General features: G+C 51.7%; 1 non-coding gene and 1 pseudogene across 1 annotated transcript; both read right to left on the bottom strand.

The window, feature by feature from the left end:
• Window positions 1-7,639: 7,639 nt before the first annotated feature.
• On the bottom strand, window positions 7,640-15,019 carry LOC136154766 (protein PRRC2B-like; annotated as a pseudogene).
• LOC136154945 (small nucleolar RNA SNORD62) lies at window positions 9,020-9,105 on the bottom strand. Its single transcript, XR_010660640.1, has one exon. It is a non-coding gene; the product is annotated as a small nucleolar RNA SNORD62 (small nucleolar RNA).
• Window positions 15,020-19,975: the final 4,956 nt, after the last annotated feature.

The following is a 19,975-nucleotide window of genomic DNA, read 5'->3' as shown; positions in this document are numbered from 1 at the left end:
TGATAACCCTATATGCAAGACAGAAAAAGAGACACAGACGTATAGAACAGACTTTTGGACTCTATGGGAGAAGGCGACGGTCGGATGATCTGAGAGAACGGCATCAAAACATGTATGTTATCAAGTGTGAAACAGATCGCCAGTCCAGGTTGGATGCATGAGACAAGTGCTCGGGGCTGGTGCATTGGGATGACCCAGAGGGATTGGATGGGGAGGGAGGTGGGAGGGGGGTTCAGGATGGGGAACTCATATAAATCCATGGCTGATTCATGTCAATGTATGGCAACCACTACAATATTGTAAAGTAATTAGCCTCCAACGAATAAAAATAAATGAAAAAAAAAATTGACATGATGGACAAATACACGTGGAAAGAAGCTGAAACAGCCCATGGAACATAGGAACTGCTAGCTGTCACTCTGGTCAAAGAGCACAGGTCTAGATGTGGAGTGGGCAGAGGGTGAATGCTGCTGGGTTGTGTGGCTTGGCCCCTTGCCCTCAACTCCCACCTTAATCTAGTAAGACCCTTCTGTGGCCTATGTTGGAGAAATCAACGATGCTTTGTGGAACTAGCTTTATGCCTTGAGACTGGAAAGTCGTCATTTGTGTCTCGGTGGCATCTGTGGACACTTGGCGAGGTCCATTCCACACCGTCTAGGCCAGCACAGGAGGGGCCCGTGGGCGCAGGTGCATCGGGGGCACCTGAAAGGAGCGTGGCTTTGTGAGGGACCTGAGTCCCTCCAGCCTCACAGGGTCGCCACAGCGGCCGGTGGGTGGGAGTAGGCTGGGTGGTAACCAATCCGGTGAGAGGAGGCGCCTTCAGGGCTGTCCGCACAGGCGCACTTTTGGAGTCCTTGAGCAGAAGGGGCGGGACTTCCTGAGGGGCTCAGTCTCTCCGCCCCTTTGTGTTGGTGTACGAGAGAGACGAGGGGCAGCCATGCGACCCTCGGGTGTTGGCACCGGTGGTGCAAAGGGCCAAGATGACCAGCAGAGCTCCAGAATGCGTCCTAGCCAGAGGGGTTCAGGCAGCGCTGAAGGTGAGGATCATCACCGGGCCCCAGAAGGCCAGGGTGGCCCTGACAGAGGAAGAGCTGTGATGGAAGCTTCTAGAGCTCGTCCCAGAGGTGAACGGGCCCCACGTGCCCCAGGACGTGGTAGAGACGTAGCACCAGTGGCTGTAAGGCGTAGACGCGGAGTGCTGGTGCTGTATCCTTTTCATGGAGCCTCCATGGGCAGGGTTAGTGGTATGGTGGTGGGAAACATGCTGGGAGCCTGAGGAAGGGATAGAAGGGAGCACGGGGGCAATCCAGCACAGCAAGAGTAGGCAGCCTGACAGGAAATGGGGTTGTCAAGGCCTGAGGAGCCTGGAGGGCGGGGAAGACGGACCGAAGGGTTAGGGAGGCAGCTCAGGGTGGTCTCAGGTTATGGTCGGGAGCATGGGCATTCTGGGATAAAAACAGGCCTCTGAGGTGTGAGGAAGCCTGAGATACCAGCAAATTCAGTAATGGATGGTGCCTTAACCGTGTCTCTCCCAGCAAATTCAGAGTGCCTTTCCAATCCCCGCTGGAGGCATGCTTGGCTCGCAGGTCTCTGCTCCGAGATGTCCAACGCCACCAAGGAATTACTCAGAAGGAATTTGCAGTGAATGGCTGTGACCTGATTGTGTCAGTTCCAGACGAGTTTGCCTTGGGGAGTGGGGGGAGGGCAGTGGGTGCTATTTTCTGAGCTCTCTCTTAAGAGTGCTATGATGGAGACACTGAGGGGCTTGGTATAAGGAGGTGGGCTGGTACCCTGGACCTATAGTAACATCTCCCCTTAACCTTATTTTCCCCACTTTTAGTAGATGGACTGCTGAAGATGTTGCTTTCATCCGAATTCCCATCAACCTGTTCCTCGATCAGCTTTCCCTAGTGATTCAGAACATTCAGAGCCTTGGGATCCCACCTTTCCTAGGCTGAGGAAAGAGGGTGAAGCCTAACCTTGTGTCCCCTACTCGGCAATGCATAGGGCATTCAAACTTAAGAGTCATCAACACTTTGTTATTTGAGTGTAAGTTTTTGCCTTTACTGGCCTTTGGTATCTCTTGGTTCACTTTGTTTCCCTGCTACTTGAGGCATGGGATGCTTCAGTGTTTATCACAGCAGAAAATAAAACTAAGTCACTTTTTGTGCCTCAGTTTCTTTTCAGCTAATGTGCTTCTGGATTTAAAAAAAAAAAACAAAACTTTTTATCTTTGTTCTCGTGTTAGAGGGCAGGTTCTGAAATTCAGATATTCCAGTAGGACAAGGTAATTGAAAACAATTTAGGAAAATTAAAATCGAGCCCTATGTTCACAAATACTGTCAACATTAAGAATATTTTCTAGTTGTACCTGCACATTAAATTTATAACAGCATGTAATGTTCAGTTTAGTCATTCAGTTGTGTCTGACTCTTTGGAACCCCATGGACTGCAGCACACTAGTCCTCCATGTCCATCACCACCTCCCTGAGCCTGCTCAAACTCATGTGTATTGAGTCGGTGATGCCATCCAACCATCTGATCCTCTGTCGTTCCTTCTTGTTGTCTGTCAAATTTAGCATTAGTAATTAGCCTCCAACTAATAAATATAAATGAAAAAACTAATAAAAAATAAGGAAAATAAATAAATATTTTCCTGATTTTTTTCATTTAATATACTAGCTTTTCTGCTTTCTAAAAGCTCTTCCAAAATGTTTATTGAATAGATATAAGATGCATCATAATTAATTATTGGGGACTTCACAAGCAGTCCAGTGGTTAAGACTTTGCACTTCCATTGCAAGGGCTGTAGGTTCAATTCCTGGTAGTGGAACTAAGATCCCACATACCATGTGGCATGGCAAAAAAATTAAAATTGGCTCTTTAAATCCGGGGCAGCTGTACAACTCGTATATTCCATATCTCAGCTCCCAGAGATCACTGCTGATCCTCCCTAGCCTGATGCCCAGTTTTTTCTTACAGCCTGAGCTTCATATATTTTGGTCACTTTTAAGGGGATCTTCGAAGCTAGTGGCAGGGCAGAGTCTTTCCTGTTCCTCCATATGCGTGAACAGAGTCTGCTGTGACAGAACCCCGACAACTCTGCTCCACTGGGCTGGAGGGAGGCAGCTGTTGCTGCCGGGGATGGTGGCAATGATCCTGGGGGTGACGGTGATGGACTTATCTCACCCACCAGCACCCAGCAGCTCTGGTGGCTACAGTGCTCCTTCCTTTCAAAATGTAAGCCAGACATGTGTCCCCTGTTCAGTTCCCTTCACTGGCTTTATTCTCACTCAGAATATAAGCCAGAGGTCCTTATAATGACCAGAAATGCCCCACATTCTCATCTGTGAACCCCCATTCCCTCTTTACCTCCTCTGCTATGCACACTCTTGCTCACTCCATGCCAACCACACTGGCCTCTAGGCTGCACCCTCAACATTCCAGGTTTTCTGAGGAATTAGTGCTTTTGCATAGTCTGTTCTCCCTGGCTTGACTACGCTCTCAAATATAGCTCCTGGTCACCCATCATTTCTGAGTCTGCCCAGGTCTCATCTTCTCACCTGACTTCCTCCTGCAGCCACCCTCCCCACAGCCCAGTGGGCAGTCAATCCTCTTCATGCTGTTCTTTGCTTTCCCACACCACTCATCACCTTCTATAATAAAGAATAATTTACAAATTTGTTTTACTTCCTGCCTCTTCCCAGTAGAGATAATCACTATTCTGACTTCTATCACCATAGAGTATGAAAATGAATTAAAAGTCTTATTGAAGACCAAAGAAATGGAAATATTTAAAATTTTAAGACAGATATAAAACAATTAGGTTGTGTTCTTCTGTGTGAAAGTAAACAGAGGCTAAAACTCATTCAAATAAGAGGTTTTGACCATGAAACACACCATGAGAACACAGTGCTGGACAGAAGCCAAGTGGAGAGACACATCCCATGGATTGCCCTGCCCTCTCCACGGAGGTCTCTCAGGAAGTGATGTCCGTGTGTGGTGCCAAAGTGGGGTCGGATTCATGATCAGCCTCGTGGAGTTCCAATGACAGGCAGCCTTGATTGGAAAGGCCACCCTGTCCCTTAGGCTCTCCAGTGCCCCATCTGCTGTCAGTGAGGTGCCCATGTGGGAGGGATCTCTGTCTCAGCTCTGCTCTCTCCCATCAGACCCCCTGCTCCAGCCTGCACAGTGCCACTCTGTCTCAGAAAATAAAAACTAAATTTATAAAAACAAATGGCACAATTAAAATAAAGAAACAATAATTAATGCAATTTCAGATTAAAGAAACTAAAGTAGAAAGCTGGAAAGTTAGGGAGGTGCCTGGTGGAGTAAAGGGACCAGAACTCAAGGGGCTTGGGGCTCAGAGACCTTCAGGTTAGGTTTCCCGGCCCTTGCTTCTCATGTGAACCTTGTGGGCCAACAAACCCTTCTTTAGATCAGGGGCTAGGTCTGGAGTGTCAGGAAAAACCATTCATGGTAATCAGCCTGGTCCTTCACCGGGGTGAGGAAGTTCACATGGCTTCTCCTCCTTTCTCTCAGCACCAGGATTCCCCTTGGCTGTAGGGTCTGTGCCTTTGGCCTGGTTCCCCCAAACCTGAGCCCCGGCTACTCTGGTTGTCTCTGCCTTACATCATGGCCTAGAGACGCTGCTGACCTGACATCCAGGGCAACTGGGAGCATCAGCCATGGGGAAAAGAGAAGTAAGGGCACAACAGACCCCTGCTGTTGCCTTTTAATGTCAGTATTGAAGGTCACACCTTATCTGCAGTATCTGGCAGGGCCATTGATTTTACTATCAACTATTGAAGCTAGTTTCTGACCCAGAAAAAAGACGTGGTTTGGCTGACCAGAAGCAGTGCTTGTTACAGCCATCTGCTGAATGGCTTGCAGCGAAGTAACATGGATGTGGGGTATTCTATGTGAGTCAGGTTAGGCCTGTTGTACTTGAAAACAGCAGGGAAGTCTATTTTCAACACTCAGCCTTCAAAACGTGTTCTGAGTTTTTATCAGAGGTCATTACTTAAATAAGAGGACACTTAGGTCATGAGTCTTCCTTATAACCTTTATTAATGCCAGAATTAAATAGTAAAAACACAGTGAATTTTTCAAAATGGCATGATTTTGTCATATCCACAGACTCCGGGGGTTGGGACTTCAACATCTTTTCCACATCCAACCCACAGCCACCCTCCACCACCTCCCACTTCACTCTGAGCACAAGCCCTCAGCATGTCTCCTGAGGCCCTGGTGCTGACATCCAGTTCCTGTCAGCTCTCAGTCCCTGTCCTGCTGCTCTCCTCCTCACCCACTCTGCTCCAGTCACACTGGTCTCCTCACGCTCCCAAACCTCTTTCAAGTCTTCACTCCACTTCTGCTTCACAACCCAACCACCTGGTTGAAAATGGAAAACCACTCCTCCAAGCTCTCCCTCTCTTTTTCTCTTGCTGCACTTCCAGTCAGAGTTCTCAAAACCTTCCCACAGGCTACCTAGTGTAGTTGTTTTTTCATTTCTTGACAGTCTTTCCCAGCTATACTGGAACCTCCATGGAGTCCTGGAACGGTGTCCAGCAAAAAATGTTCCTTGAGTTACCGAATAAATATAAATAAAGCTACTATAGAAACTGTAATAAAATATCCTTGTGAGCTAGGAGTGGGGAAGTACTTCCTAAACATTGTTTTAAATCTATAACAGATTAATATCAAGAATATAGCAATATTTTTAATATCCTGCTGATCATCAAGAAGATAACTACAATTCTGATCTGTGGAAATAAGCAAAGGATACAAACAGGCTAGTTATAGAAGACAAAAACCCTAAAGGTCGCAGGATACAATAGGAGTGGATATGGGTGCAGCCATAGCAGGGAACAGCCTGTCACAACTGCATCCAGTGAAGCCTGCATATCCCTGAACTGCAGCATTTCTGGTCCTGGGAACTGTGACCAGTCCCCTCAGTGGGGGTGTATGAGGGTGTCCTCACAGTGTCATCTGTGGAGGCGGGAGTCAGAGCCACCTAGAGGTCCCACTGACTCTCCTTCTGCCTTAATGTCAGACCCTCAGGTGGGTCTGGTTAATTCGTGAGTTTCCACTTCTCTATGGATGGCAGCAGAAGTCAACACGATAGACCCTTGCTTGGTACATTCTTTGGGCTTTCCTCCCACATGTCTGACCAGAGTGTCCACAGCTTCTCTATGTACCCATGTGAATCTGGTTCTGCCCTGCCATGGTTTTTCTCCAGGGATGATGGCAAAAACCTATTAATATCTTCTAAACCTACAACTTTGACTGTGTGGATCACAATAAACTGTGAAAAATTCTGAAAGACATGGGAATACCAGACCACCTGACTTGCCTCTTGAGAAATCTGTATGCAGGTCAGGAAGCAACAGTTAGAACTGGACATGGAACAACAGACTGGTTCCAAATAGGAAAAGGAGTACATCAAGGCTGTATGTTGTCACCCTGCTTATTTAACTTATATGCAGAGTACATCATGAGAAATGCTGGGCTTGAGGAAGCACAAGCTGGAATCAAGATTGCCGAAAGAAATACCAGTAACCTCAGATATGCAGCTGACACCACCATTATGGCAGAAACTGAAGAACTAAAGAGCCTCTTGATGAAAGTGAAAGGGGAGAGTAAAAAAGCTGGCTTAAAGCTCAATATTCAGAAAACTAAGATCATGGCATCCAGTCCAATCACTTCATGGCAAATAGATGGGGAAACAGTGGAAACAGTGTCTGACTTTATGTTTCTGGGCTCCAAAATCACTGCAGATGGTGACTGCAGCCATGAATTTAAAAGATGCTTACTCCTTGGAAGGAAATTTATGACCAACCTAGACAGCATATTAAAAAGCAGAGACATTACCTTGCCAACAAAGGTCTGTTTAGTCAAGGCTATTGTTTTTCCAGTGGTCATGTATGGAAGTGAGAGCTGGACTATAAAGAAAGCTGAGCCCCGAAGAATTGATGCTTTTGAACTGTGGTGTTGGAGAAGATTCTTGAGAGTCCCTTGGACTGCGAGGAGATCCAAGCAGTCCATCCTAAAGGAGATCAGTCCTGGGTTTTCACTGGAAGGACTGATGTTGAAGCTGAAACTCCAATACTTTGGCCAGCTGATGCAAAGAGCTGATTCACTGGAAAAGACCCTGATGTTGGGAAAGATTGAGGGCAGGAGAAGGGGACAACAGAGGATGAAATGGTTGGGTGGCATCACCGACTTGATGGACATAGGTTTGTTTGGATTCTGGGAGCTGGTGATGGACAGCGAAGCCTGGCGTGCTGCGGTTCATGGGGTTGCAAAGAGTCGGACACGACTGAGCGACTGAACTGAACTGAACAGGCTACATGAGGCACAGGAAAACCTTTGTGATGCCAAAAGCACAGGACAGACACACTGAGAGAGTGGGCCAAGGGCAGAGAGGAGGGAGAGCAGGGAGGGAGGCAGGAGGACATGAGGACAAAAGACAAGGCTGGGCCCATGGCCTCTAACACACCTCGGCTCACCCTCTACCCCCACCCCCATCCCCCGTGGACATGCTCACAGCAACAGGTGGTCAAGGGTATAGGCTCACAGGCTGTGAAGGCTGGAACCCCTGGGGACAAGTCGCCAAGCCCCCCCAAACCCAGGCATCTCACCTGAAGAGCTGTAAGGAGCTGAAGATCTCCTGAGACTGGGAGACATGCAGCCCACCCCTCAGTCCCAGCTGGGCTTGAGCTTGCAGAGATGTGAGAAGGGAAATTGGGATCTGCTGGGCAGGGGCAGCCTGCAGACGGGGAGGCAGGCGGGTCACCATGCTGCCCTGCAAGCTGTTTCTCACAACCCATCACCAGCACCCCTTCACCTCCACCCCGGTCTTTCTTCCTGGGGCATCCAACACCACCCATAGAGCGAACTCAACACAGCCTGCCTGCACTTCCTTCCTTCTCAGGAGAGAGCAGAAAACCGGCAGGAAGAAACCACAAACCAGCACTACAAGCATCCGTACGCTGGACCCTGCACAGCTGGATGAACGAGCCAGAGCTCCACCCCCAACAGAGGCGGGTCCAGAAACGGAACAGTGGATGGATAACGCCACGGACAGAAGAATACGTGTGGTATGGCCCAGTTATGAGACCTTGCAGAGTCAAAAGACATAATGTTTAAGAATATGCTCTGAAAAGATCAGGATGGGCCATATCCTCTACCCCTGGGGCAGTGCTTCACCCTGGGCTCTGCAGGTACAGGAGCCCTGTGGAAGGCCCAGCACCAGCTTCAGGAGGGAGACTCCCTCCACACGCAGCCCCTGGCAGCACAGAATTGTGCCCACTGTGCATGAACACAGACACCTGCTCATTTATACAACTACCACTTTCTAACGCATCCGTGCCTGGGAGTCTAGGCCTTTCTTCCCTTCATCAGAAGGATACCTGATCATCAAAGAGAATTCCGTTTCAGTGAATCCCCTGGCTAGGGTGCAGGAGGGAGAGGGTCAAGAAAGGAAAGCTAAGCCGTCCAGAGCACTCAGCTCCATCCCTCCTCCTCGGCTCTCACGTGTTCACTCAGGAAACACTGACTGGCTGCCATAACGTGCCAGGTACATGGCAGTAATGTGAGGGGTTCAAAACATGAGACAGGCCATGAACGGGTACATGAAGCAGCCAATCACGCCCTGTGCTGCACCCTCCCCTCTATCCCTGGGTCACCTGTCTCGCTGGCATTACCTGTTGGTAACTCTGCTGCTGAGGTATGGTCTGAGGAACCAGCCGGGGCTGACTCGCAAACACATGGTCATCCAGGTAGAGAGGTGGCAGGTGGCTGCCTGGAAACACAATTCGAGGTAGGGGAACAGGATCAAGTCTCACTGTCCCAGAAGGTTCTGCAAAGTGGTGGGGGGAAGCAACGTGGCAGAGTTGGCCCTGGGCTCCTGTGCAGCCCAGGGCCCAGGGAGAGGGGCCGCTGCAGTCAGCCTTCCCCTCTCACCCACCACCCCGCACACCCAGGAAGGGCTCGGTCATAAAGGAGGCTGCCAAGGTCTCTCAGTCACGGTCCTCTTCATCTCCCTGCCATTGAGTCCACAGTGGAGAGTCAGAAGGATCTGTAGCAATCGGATCACTGAGACGCCGGCAGCTGGGCCCCTTGAGTCCCAACAGGCTCCTTTGGGCACTGACACCGTGATGAGGACAGTGACCATTGGGGTAAAACTGGCTCCTGCTTATTGAAGCTCAGTTGATACAAAACCCTCCCTGGATGTGAGCTCATCTCATGGGCATGGTGACCCCGCACTGGGCCATCACGACTCTGCTGTTTCACAGAGGAGGGGGCAACGTTCAGACAGCTGCTCATGCGGCAGAATCTCTGATGGGACCTCTGTGCAGGAGGCGAGAGAGCCCTGCAGAGGTCACAGAGTCCTGTCGCCTCCCAGGGTCGGAAGCTGAGAGCAGCAAGTGCCAGAGACCAGAGCACACAGGAACCCATGGCCCCCAGGCAGGAACATGCTCCTTAGGTCAAGGCAGGGGGGCCTCAGGGCTACAAACCCATGTTTCCCTCGAGGGAATGGAGAAGGATCCGTGAGCTGGACCAGGGGAGAGGTACCTGGAAGGGCTGCAGAAAGTGTGACTGAGGCCACGGGCACAGGGGGCTTGGAGACTCCACTGAAGGAGCTATAGCTGACCCCGCTGGAGGCCCCCCTGGAGGGTGGGGGCTGCGGACCTGACTTGGCGCCTCCTGGCGAGCTCTGCTCCGGCAAGCTGGGCGAGTTTTCCCAAGCCTTGTGCACAGACTCCATCTTTGGATGCAAGGAGGTGGGGGGAGATTGAAGTTACGGGCCAGAAGGCAGCGGTGGCACAAAGCTAAGTCCAGGGGTGGAAGGAGGGGGTGTGCTGGGGTGGGGTCTGCTTGCTCTTGCCCACTCACAAGCCAGGCCCCACGTTACCTTCAGAGTGAAGTCAGCGGTGGGGAAGGACATGTGGGAGAGGCTGATGGCTCTCTGGATGTGGTGGTCACGCTGCAGGATGGGGATGCTGGGGGTGAGCCCAGCCTGGAGGGAAGGACACAGTGGCACACCTGCAAAGGGGGGAACGACACCCTCTCCTGCCTGGACCCAGCCTTCCAGCAGGGCCGCCGTGTTTCAGCAACAGAAGCACAGCTGGTGGCCAGCACACAGGCCCCACTGCGTGGCATGGAGGTCCCAGTTCCTGTCTCAGCCCCTTCCCCCAGGCTGTGAAAAAGAGGCCCTGGAAATACGCTCAGAAATACAGCGCTAGACCCCCTTCGTGCAGTGTCCACTGCCCACCTGCATGTCATGGGGTTTCTGAATAATCGTAGAGTGAGGACACTTGTTGACTTAATTTAGCACAGCATTCTCAAACGTGTGTGACTGTGGAGCCCGGGAAGTTTTGAATCACAAAGTGCCAAATACAAGAGACCTTAGGGGTTACACCACTCCATTATAAGCTCACAAAACCAGGGCGTGGAACAACTTGCCACGGGCGTTCAACTAGCTAGAGACGGCACCAAGACACAAACCGACACTCCCAGCCCGAGAGCCACACTGACGAGGCTCTCTTCCCCGGGACCTGCTGGCACAGGGCCCACACAGCTGGGCAGTAGAAGCATGGCCAACGCGTCCTGAGGTTTGACAACTGGAATCCCTGCGGGACCAGAGGCAAAGCCAGGCTGCAAGCTGAAATCAGAGTCCTGTAAAAAAAGGGAACAAGGCCCACAGAAATTGCCCTGGCTCACCTTCTGGCAGAGACACACGTGAAGTAGACCCATCACCTCAGCAACTCAAAAAACCCAGTATGGGACTTCCCTGGTGGTCCAGGGGCTAAGATTCCAGGATCCCGATGAAGGGGGCCCGGGTTCGATCCCTGCTCAGGGAATGAGATCCCATATGCCCCAACGAAGATCAAAGACTCCATGTGACGCAACTAAGACCTAGCACAGCCACATAAATAAAGACTTAAAAGTAAATAAGTAAGCAGTATTCACCATGTGAACAAAACTGCCAGCTGTTTCCCAACAGCCCCCAAGCAAGGCGGCCATCCCCTTCCCTGCCTGGCTTCTTGCTTGGTCTGAGAACTTGCTTGGCATTGGCAGGGAGACGGGGCCAGCCCAGAGCAGCTCTTCAACCAGGATGCCACCCCACGACATCCCTTGGAGTGTTGCCAGCACCTACCAGCCCACTCCTCCAGGAAAGGCCCCTCCTTCCTCTCCAAGCACCAAAAACAGGGGTTGGGGAGGTGCGGAGAAGAAACACTTCAAGCCTCACCTTCGGGTTGGCTCCAAATTCAATGGGTGTCACTGGCAGCACAGAGTCCCCGTGAATCTCCACCCCATGAATGGGGAATCACAGCACCTGGAAACCTTTCGGCCCCCTCAGAGCCCTTTCTGTTTTGCAGAGAGTGCTCACTTCCGATGGGTCCCGGTCTGGGCTCCGTGCTCTGTCCTGAGCCTTGTTCTGAATCCTTGATGGAAAAGCAAAGAGGCTGAGACACACAGCCTGGAGTGACCCTGACCTCTAGCTTCCAAGGAACTGGGAGCCAGAAAAGAAGAAATAAGACACCAGCTGTTCTGCCCAGCCTGGCCCCTGAGAGCCGGGCTCCAGATGACCTTTGGCTCTGACTGCTTTTGAGTTTGCTCCTTGTGGCTATTGGCCTTGGGCACCAGGCCAGGCCCACTTGTATCCTTGGGCTTCAGGGTGCCACATGGGGAGCTGCGCTGCGAGGAGGTGGCTAAGGACTCTGGGACTTTGCGCTCAGGTCAACACCACTGTCTCCCTGGCTGCTCTTAAAGCCCTGCTGTGCAGGACACACGGCCAGTCAGCACCTGAGTCCTGCAGAGCGAGACCTGAAGCATGACATGTCTCCTGGCCCGAGCCCGTGATCCCAGGTACACATGGACCCCTGCACTCTGAGCATGGCCAGACACCAAGGACCCAGGGTGGGTACTCCCTGGCCATCCCCTCTTTCTCCCTCCCACACAGGCACCTTCTGCAGAGCTGAAAGCAAGACTGGAGACCAACAATGAGCCAGGCTCACCGCTTGGCCAGGGAGAGCATGGGCGGGCCGCTGGGACAGCCCTGGATGGTGAGCACAAGCTTGATGCCTGGGGGCCACTCACCTCAGCAGAGCCAGGCTCAGTGCTGGTGAAGGCAGTGGCAGCTTTGGTCCAGGAGTCACTAGCAGAGGCCTGAAGGAGGAGGGCTGCTAGGAGAAAGACAGAGTCAGGACATCAGAGAGGAACAACCAGGCCAGAAACACGGCCACGGGCAGCTCACACAAACTCAAGTCTCCAAACCACCTCCCTCCTCAGTCTGACACCTTCATTCGACTCCCCAACATCCCCAGAAACATTTCCATAAACGAGCTTCCCGTGATTTCATGGACAAGGAGCTCTAGGTAAACATGCCAGCAACTTCTCACTCACAGGGATTAGAATTCTGTATCACTACCTCTGCTGTGGTAAAGCTTTTTTCTCACATAAGCCAACTATTTATTTCTACAAATTGGCACCTCCCTACGAGTCTTTGAATGAGTCAAGCTGATTATTACTCAACTGTTGTTAGCTCAAGCATTCTTGAGAATCCAACAAACGTCACAGACCCTGTGTGTGTGTGCAGAAAACCTCCTGAGCTCTTTTCCAAGATCCAGGGCCCTTTGAAGCCATCCACACACCCCTGGTCTGAGCAACCACGAGAAACTGCACAATCCAGGAGGGAAATCCTTGATAGCCAAGGGCAACTCCCTAGTTGGTCCATTCTGCTTGACCACGCTGGCAGGTACGTATTTTTGGACATTTACACTGTGACACCCACCACTCTCACAAAACCAAACTGACTGCACCCAAAATACACTGAAAGACTACTGTACTTTCAGAGTTGACTATTTCCCAATATTACATTGAAATGTTTAGAATCAAGGTTTTAATCAGAAACATGAAGACAGGCCATGTGGTAAAACTAGGAGAACCAGGCTCAGAACCCAGGGTGTCTGGCATGTGGCTCCGGGGTTGTCACTCACTCTGGAAGTCTCAGCTGCTTTGAATAAAAGAGCTAGCAATGGGTGATTTCACCAAGTTCCCGCTGCCTTCCCTGCAGGGCCTTGCCCAAAGCAAGAACTCAAGAAGAATCTGCTCAATTAAAATGGTTTCGTATTTCAAAATGAAAGACTACCAGAAAAATACCACTGGACAAGAAATTCTTTTAACTTCAGGGAAACAGAGATTTTCTACAAAGTAAGGGCCACCCTAGCCTGGTTTCAAGTCTAAGACGACATTTGGGGAGGGGGCGACAGAACCTTCCTTCTGGCAAGCAAAGGGCACACAGCACAGACAGGAAAGCTCTCGACTCCTGTTCTCCCAAATATTCGTCTGCTGTTCACTCTCAAGGTAAGAAGAAAGGATTGCTGATGTGGCTGAGAGTCAAGTCAACTCCTGAGCGACCTCAGCCAGGAGGGGTGGGGACCACTCTTTCCCGTCACTGGATGCAGAATGCTCTGCTCGCCACCACACTTCAGGCGGGGAAACGTACATCTGTTTAGAGGCTGCAGCAGCACGTGGTGCGCAGATGGCATTAACCCCAGACTCGGCAGAGGAAGCCAGGAAACAGGCAGTGCTGTGTCTGCTCACGGCCCCAAGGCAGAATCCTACCCTGAGAAGGACTGCAAGCCGGGGAGGCGGCCCGAGCCTTGGGATCCAAACACAAGCTCCTACCCTGACTGCTGCTCTCACAGATCTCGGTGTCCAGGCTGCTGCCGGGCACAGGCCCGTCGCCCTGCTCCAGACACAGGTTGTTCCGCTTCTTCGCAAATCGAGAGGAATTCAAGAGGAAAGACTTCGGCCTTTGACAGGAACCTACGGAGAAGAGGGTGATGGGGTCCAGCCTCGATGGCAGACGGGAAAAATTAGCTCCCCCCAGAAAGACGCCTCTGGGCTCCAAAACCACACCCAGAAACTGCTCCAGGGAATTCACGAGCCATCAGTTAAAACCTTGACCGCGCAGGAACTGCAATGCCAACCAAACCACCCCTGGAAGTGCCCAGTGGGCTGTGATCTGAGACTACAGTAGGAGGAGGCTGGACTTCAGGAGCTAACAGAGGTCTATGTCCTGCTCACTTCATTTCAGCTGGTGTCAACAAGGACCAGTCATCCTCTGAGAGCATGGAAATCACACCATCTGCCCCACGGAGCACAGAGGCAGTGGGCCCTGGGAGGCAGTGCCTGCTTACAAGCATGTCATTCTTCCTCTCCCAGCCCGGGCCAACTTCTCAACACTCCGACCCCGCAGGTTACTGGTCTCTGCGACCCAGCCCCCTTGCATCACGCCCCATACCTGCACTGCTTGCTCCTTCTTTCTCCTCTCTTCCTCCAGCAGACAGTGCTGCTTCTTGATCAGGACCTCAATGAAGCCTTCGCCCACCAGAGTCCACCTCACTCTCCTCCCCAGGGCTGGATCCACAATTTTCAATGTTGGTTTCTGAACCAAGATTCACAAGGAAGGGCAATGGTTCCATTTACTGCAAGCTAAGAATAACCTAACCCTACAGACACCTGAAATCTAAGCACTGAGTCAACTCAAAAGGCCAGGCCCTTAGCGGCTTGGGCCTCAGCCTATTCACTATCACCAGGGTCTAGGAAACCCAGAGAGGATTTCGACACTCTTCTCAAAACCCTGTAATGCGCTGTTATCTCAAACCAAACAGGAAAGAGTGAAGAAAACAGGCCTCAGCGACAGACACACCTGAGGCCCAGCTCCACTCCTAACCAGCTGTGTAACCCTGGACATATCACTCAACCTCTCTGGGCCTCAACTTCCCATCTTTAAAACTGGGACACTGCAGGGCTGTTATGGGGGTGCATCTTGCCAGACCACCAGGACTCCCTGAAGTCGCCCTTCCTTCCCGTGGCCTCCTCCTACTTTGGGAGCTCACCCTCATCCCCAGGCTCGGCGCCTCGCTGCTGTTGCTGCTTGGAAGCTCCTCCTACTCAGAAGCTCCTCCTACTCAGAGTCCTCACTGAGGGTCTCACTGGCCATCCTCCGCCGGGGCTTGGCCTGGGGGAATTAATCTGGTGGGCCAAACTCCTGCAGACCCCGGCCCCAGCCACTCCTCTGGCTGCCGTCGTAGAGGGCCTGTGCCCCGAGGACGCCCCCGTCCCACAGGCTACTACCACTGGGCTGCCAGCAGAAGGTGAACTCTCAGAACCCATGGCCATGGCCCCGGGCTGGCCCCCGGCCCCCAAAGCCTTGCTCCTCGTCAATGAAGATCCAGTTATTCCTCTTGGTTAGGAGTGTGTGGCTGGCCTCCCTGGAGGGTCTGGCCTCTGGGGCCCCATCTGTGTTGTTGTGCCCCTCGGGACGGCTGGCCTCATGGTCCGAGCTGGCACAGGCTGAGCCCTGGTCCTCTGAGGTGGCCGGGGCTACATTAGCCAGCACGGGGTCAGTCTTTTGGTCCTCGTCCTCAGCCGCCTCTTGGACAGGCCATGTGTCCTGGGCCAGGCAGGTGCTCCCCTCTGCCAGCTCGCCTTACTTTCACAGGAAGGAGCCACAGCACGTGCACTCAACCCCACCCTGTGGCCCTGCCCCAAGGTTCTGTGGGATTTGCCTCTGACCCCAGGATTCCTCCTGGGCCTTCAGTCACCATCAGAGCCTCTCACGTGACAGCACCCAGCCATCTTCATCTCACTCTCCTTCCCCAGAGCACACCAGTCCCTCCCAAGGTGCCCCTTCCCCGAGGGCAGTGTCTCCCGGGACAGGGCCTCCTCCCAGAGCCCATCTTACTGAGGACCGAGATTCCTCCTTCAGCTGCAGGGCAGCAGGACCAAGTGTCGCCTCACCTGACATGCACGTCCATGGCCAAATTGTCGCTGGATTTCAGGTGGGTCAGCGAGTAGCCTTTGCTCTGCAATGCCATGTAACCCTCGGGGCTCCACATGGGGGCGGGGTCAATGGCAGTCATCTTCCTTTCCAGCAGCGGGGGCACACAGCTCTGGTCCTCAGAGCGACAGGCGGTCCCACTGAGGGAATCTGCGGGCATTATGGGTTTCATCATTCTCGGAGGAAGCAATCAGCCAATTGTTCACCTCTTTCAGCGAGCCATGGGTCGCCCACAGGCCCAGAGGAGACAAGCTGCCCCGACCATCACGCAGATGCAGCACCCCACCTGCTTCACGTCATCTGTTCACAGGACCTCTGCAGGCACACACACATGCAATCTGAAAGGCCTGTTCAAAGACCCTGGAGGTCCAATCTTAGTTCTCGATGAACAGCCCCTATGTCAAAGGGTATAATAAACTGGCAAATGGAAACAGGACACAACCAACTAGAGAGCTCATGGCTGGTGGCAGAAGGCTAAGGGGTCAGGCAGCTAGCAGCGGGAGATGCCCGAGAGTCTCTTGCACAGACACAGGAAAGATGAACTACGCTCCAGGGAGCCCACACACACCAAGGAGCCAGTGTCTGTCTGCTTCTGAACCCTGCAAGAAGATTCTGAAAGGGGTCTAGGCTTTAGCTCCGCTTGTTTCTGCCCCTGAGCTTACAGTGATACACCACATTCTGTCCAGGGAAGGGGAGAAGGGGACACAGATGACACTCAACTCTTAACTGGCCCAAGGAGACAGGGATACGCTGGCATCTCAGTCCCACCACATACAAACCAGCTGGGGAGATGGCACCCTCCCCCACCAGGGCCCCTCTGTCCACTTCTACCAGATGGGATGCTGCAGACGACATTAAAGGTCTCCCACTGGGCCAGAGTCTGTGTAGAAAAGAGGGTCTGATTTTTCAGATACTTCACAAAGCTAACTACTGGCTGCCAATGTTTTTGTGCCCATTTTTAAAGCTGAGAAAATCTGATCAGGAAAATGGTTCTGCATCAGGCCAGTGGTTATATACTTTCTTTCAGCTGTGGAGTGCTCTGTCCAAATGTGATCAATATATAACTCCGACACAAAGGTAGTCTAGGTCATGTGGCAGTGAGGACTCTGTCTGGAATCCTAAAATTACACACAATTTACTAAGTGTTGATTACAAGGTATGCAGAACTGTTCAGCCATCTCTTCCCTGGGCCCCAAACCCGCTCACCCACACCCATTCTTCAGGTTTCAGCTTAAAAAGCACTTCCTCTGGGAAGCCTGCCACAGGTTCCAAGGAAGATCAGGTCCCCTGTTCTCGGCTCTCAAAGCACTGGTGTTTCTCCTGTGGTTGGCCTCCCTCCCTACATCAGGAGATCGTGTACCAAAGTTCACTGCAGTCCATTCACCTCTACCACCAGACGTGGTGCGGAGAAAGTTCATTGCATGAATGGATGAACATAACACATCAATAGAGTATTAAAACTCAAGGACCTAGACACAGTGAAGGTTCATTTCAGACCCTGCTCCACAACACCCTGGAGCTTCCATCACAAGCGTATCCTGAACCAGCATCCTGGCTAGACACAGGTATAGTCAAACAAGCAGGACAGCTGACCCGGCACACCTATCCTACCAGCCTGCTGGCTCAACTCCAGCCTGGGCTGGGTTCCCTGGACGGCTTGCCAGTGCTCACAGTGCCTCTTAGGAGTACTCGGCACTCAGTAAATGGAGCTCTCCCGGGCTCTGCCCACAGCTCCTCCTCCTGGTTAGACCCCAGGTCCCCAGGGAAGCTGACCAGATAGTCTGTTTGCAAGACTCCCTCAGGCTACTCTGGCACGTTCAGACTTCCTCCTACTATTCAGGAAGGATTTACCCGTCACTGCCCATTCCCGCCCTCCTAAGAATTCTTCCCTAGAGCAGCTGTTATGACTGTGTCCAGCTGGAGTGACTCCAGAGATCTCTCCAGTCGGCAGTAAATCTTCACCAAACCGAGGAGTAATCAATTGCATGCTGCCTGCTAATGGTACAAAATTACAACAGCACAGTGAATGTACCTAACTGTCTAGAACATAGGCCACATTGGGCTCCTGGAATGCTTCCTAGGAGCCCAAGAAAAATAGGGTCTGGGGAGAAGGTTGTAAAAGCAACTTTATAAAAATTCTGGGGAAAGGTAGAAACATTGATCTGTTTCCCCAGGGCACTCACATTTTGGAACATTTTTATTAGGTAGTTAAAAAACAGGAAAAAGGAGTCCAGAATGGCGGTGGCTAAAAGACAAGGTAGAGATAAGCCCATGAACTAGAACAAAGGAAGGTCTGAGGACCAGAGAGAAGACCTCAGGTAGAACAAACAGCACTCCTTGCTTGCCCAATTTACATAGGACAGGACCAGGGGGAGGGAAAACATAAAAAACGAGGAGCCAAAGGCTGGGGATCGCTCTCTCTCCCATGAGCTCTCTCTCTCTTTCTCTCTTTCTCTTCTCTTCACGTCTTTTGGCTCAGCATGCCCTCATGCCTCCAGGATGTACTTTCCTTTTATTTTCTAAATAAAACTGAGCTGTATCACTGATCTGTCCGAAAGCTATAACACGGTCTGTCCGAGAGCTGAGAGCTATAACACAGTCTGTCTGAGAGCTGTGACACGCCAAGGGCTTTAACGTCCATCACTTCAAATTTTTGTTGTGAGGAGACAGAACTCCCCTGACTTCCCTGCTGGCTCAGATGGAAAAGCATCTGCCTACAATGTGGGAGACCTGGGTTCAATCCCTGGGTTGGGAGGATCTCCTGGAGAAGGAAATGGCAACCCACTCCAGTATTCTTGCCTGGAAAATCCCATAGACAGAGGAACCTGGTAGGCTACAGTCCGTGGGGTCGCAGAGTCAGACACGACTGAGTACTTTCTTTTCTGACAATTTTTTATTACTAACAATAATGTACCAGACTTTCCCGGGGGTCCAGTGTTTAAGAATCCACCTTTCAATGCAGGGAATGTGGATTTGATTCCTGGTAAGGGAACTAAGATCCCACGTGCCACAGGGCACCCAAGCCCATGCTCTGTAACCAGAGAAGCTGACGTGCCACCATGGCACCATGGCACGTGCCACCAGCACAGCCAAAACAAAGAGAGAGAGAGAGACTCAATATTTTTAAAACATTGAGGAAACACCAATAAAGACACTACTGGACTACTGATAAATTAGTCTACAGGCACCACAGACCCCCTCACTGCCAAGCAGAGGTTCAGGGCTTCATTTCTTCTGCTTCACACTGACCTATCCAAGGCCCCACACAGCTAGATAAGCAGCACCATTAGGATCAGAACCCAAAGCTGTTTGATGCGAAACCTACAACCTCTGGCCTTAACTCAAAGTTAACATGCCTCTCTAGTGCTCTCTGCACAGCCTCCAGACCTCTTCCTCCTGGGGAGGTTCCAGGGTGGGGTCGCTGTCAGCGTGAAGAGTAGCCATAGTGTAAAACTCTGAATGAAAAAACCACTCAGACACCACCAATCATTCCTTTCAACACTAGACAACAGGGTCCATAAACTACCAACAAAGGTTTTCATCCAGAGGATGAATTACCTAGAGAAATGAAAGACCAGGGCTGATCTCCAAGGCCCCCACTCTCCACTTCCCTGCTGGCGACTGAGGTATAGGAGGGTGGGTGTCGTTTGCTTAAATTGAAGGGGCCTGAGAGATGGACGGGAGGGTCTGTTTACCATATGGGCTAAGCATCTCCTGTTTAGCTGCTGCTGCTGCTGCTGCTGGCACTGGAACCTGGAGGGAGTTCTACTTGCTGAATTCTTCTACTTGCTGAATCCCTGTGCAGGGGACCTAGCCTGCCTGGGCCCCTCCTCACTGCCGCCGCTCTGAGACACTGCTAGAGGAGCTGTGGGAGTGTCTTCTGAAAAAGTGCTGGCGATCTCCTGGGCAGAGAAATCAGGGGAGCCTACATTGGCAGAGTGACCTGTTCTGGTTGAAGACTGCAGACACAGGAAGATCAGAAAACCAAGCAACTGCTAACCCATTAATTGATTTATGGAATCCAGAGCTGATTCCTTAAACATTTTCCCCACGTTTCTTTATCTCATGAGATTGCCATTGCCTGGTCCCCAATCTCTTTTCCACTTTCTGTCTTTA

This window comes from Muntiacus reevesi, chromosome X (genome assembly GCF_963930625.1).
Source record: "Muntiacus reevesi chromosome X, mMunRee1.1, whole genome shotgun sequence".
NCBI classification, from domain to species: domain Eukaryota; kingdom Metazoa; phylum Chordata; class Mammalia; order Artiodactyla; family Cervidae; genus Muntiacus; species Muntiacus reevesi.
Note: the sequence above shows the minus strand (reverse complement) of the source record. Positions and strands in the feature narration are given on the sequence as shown.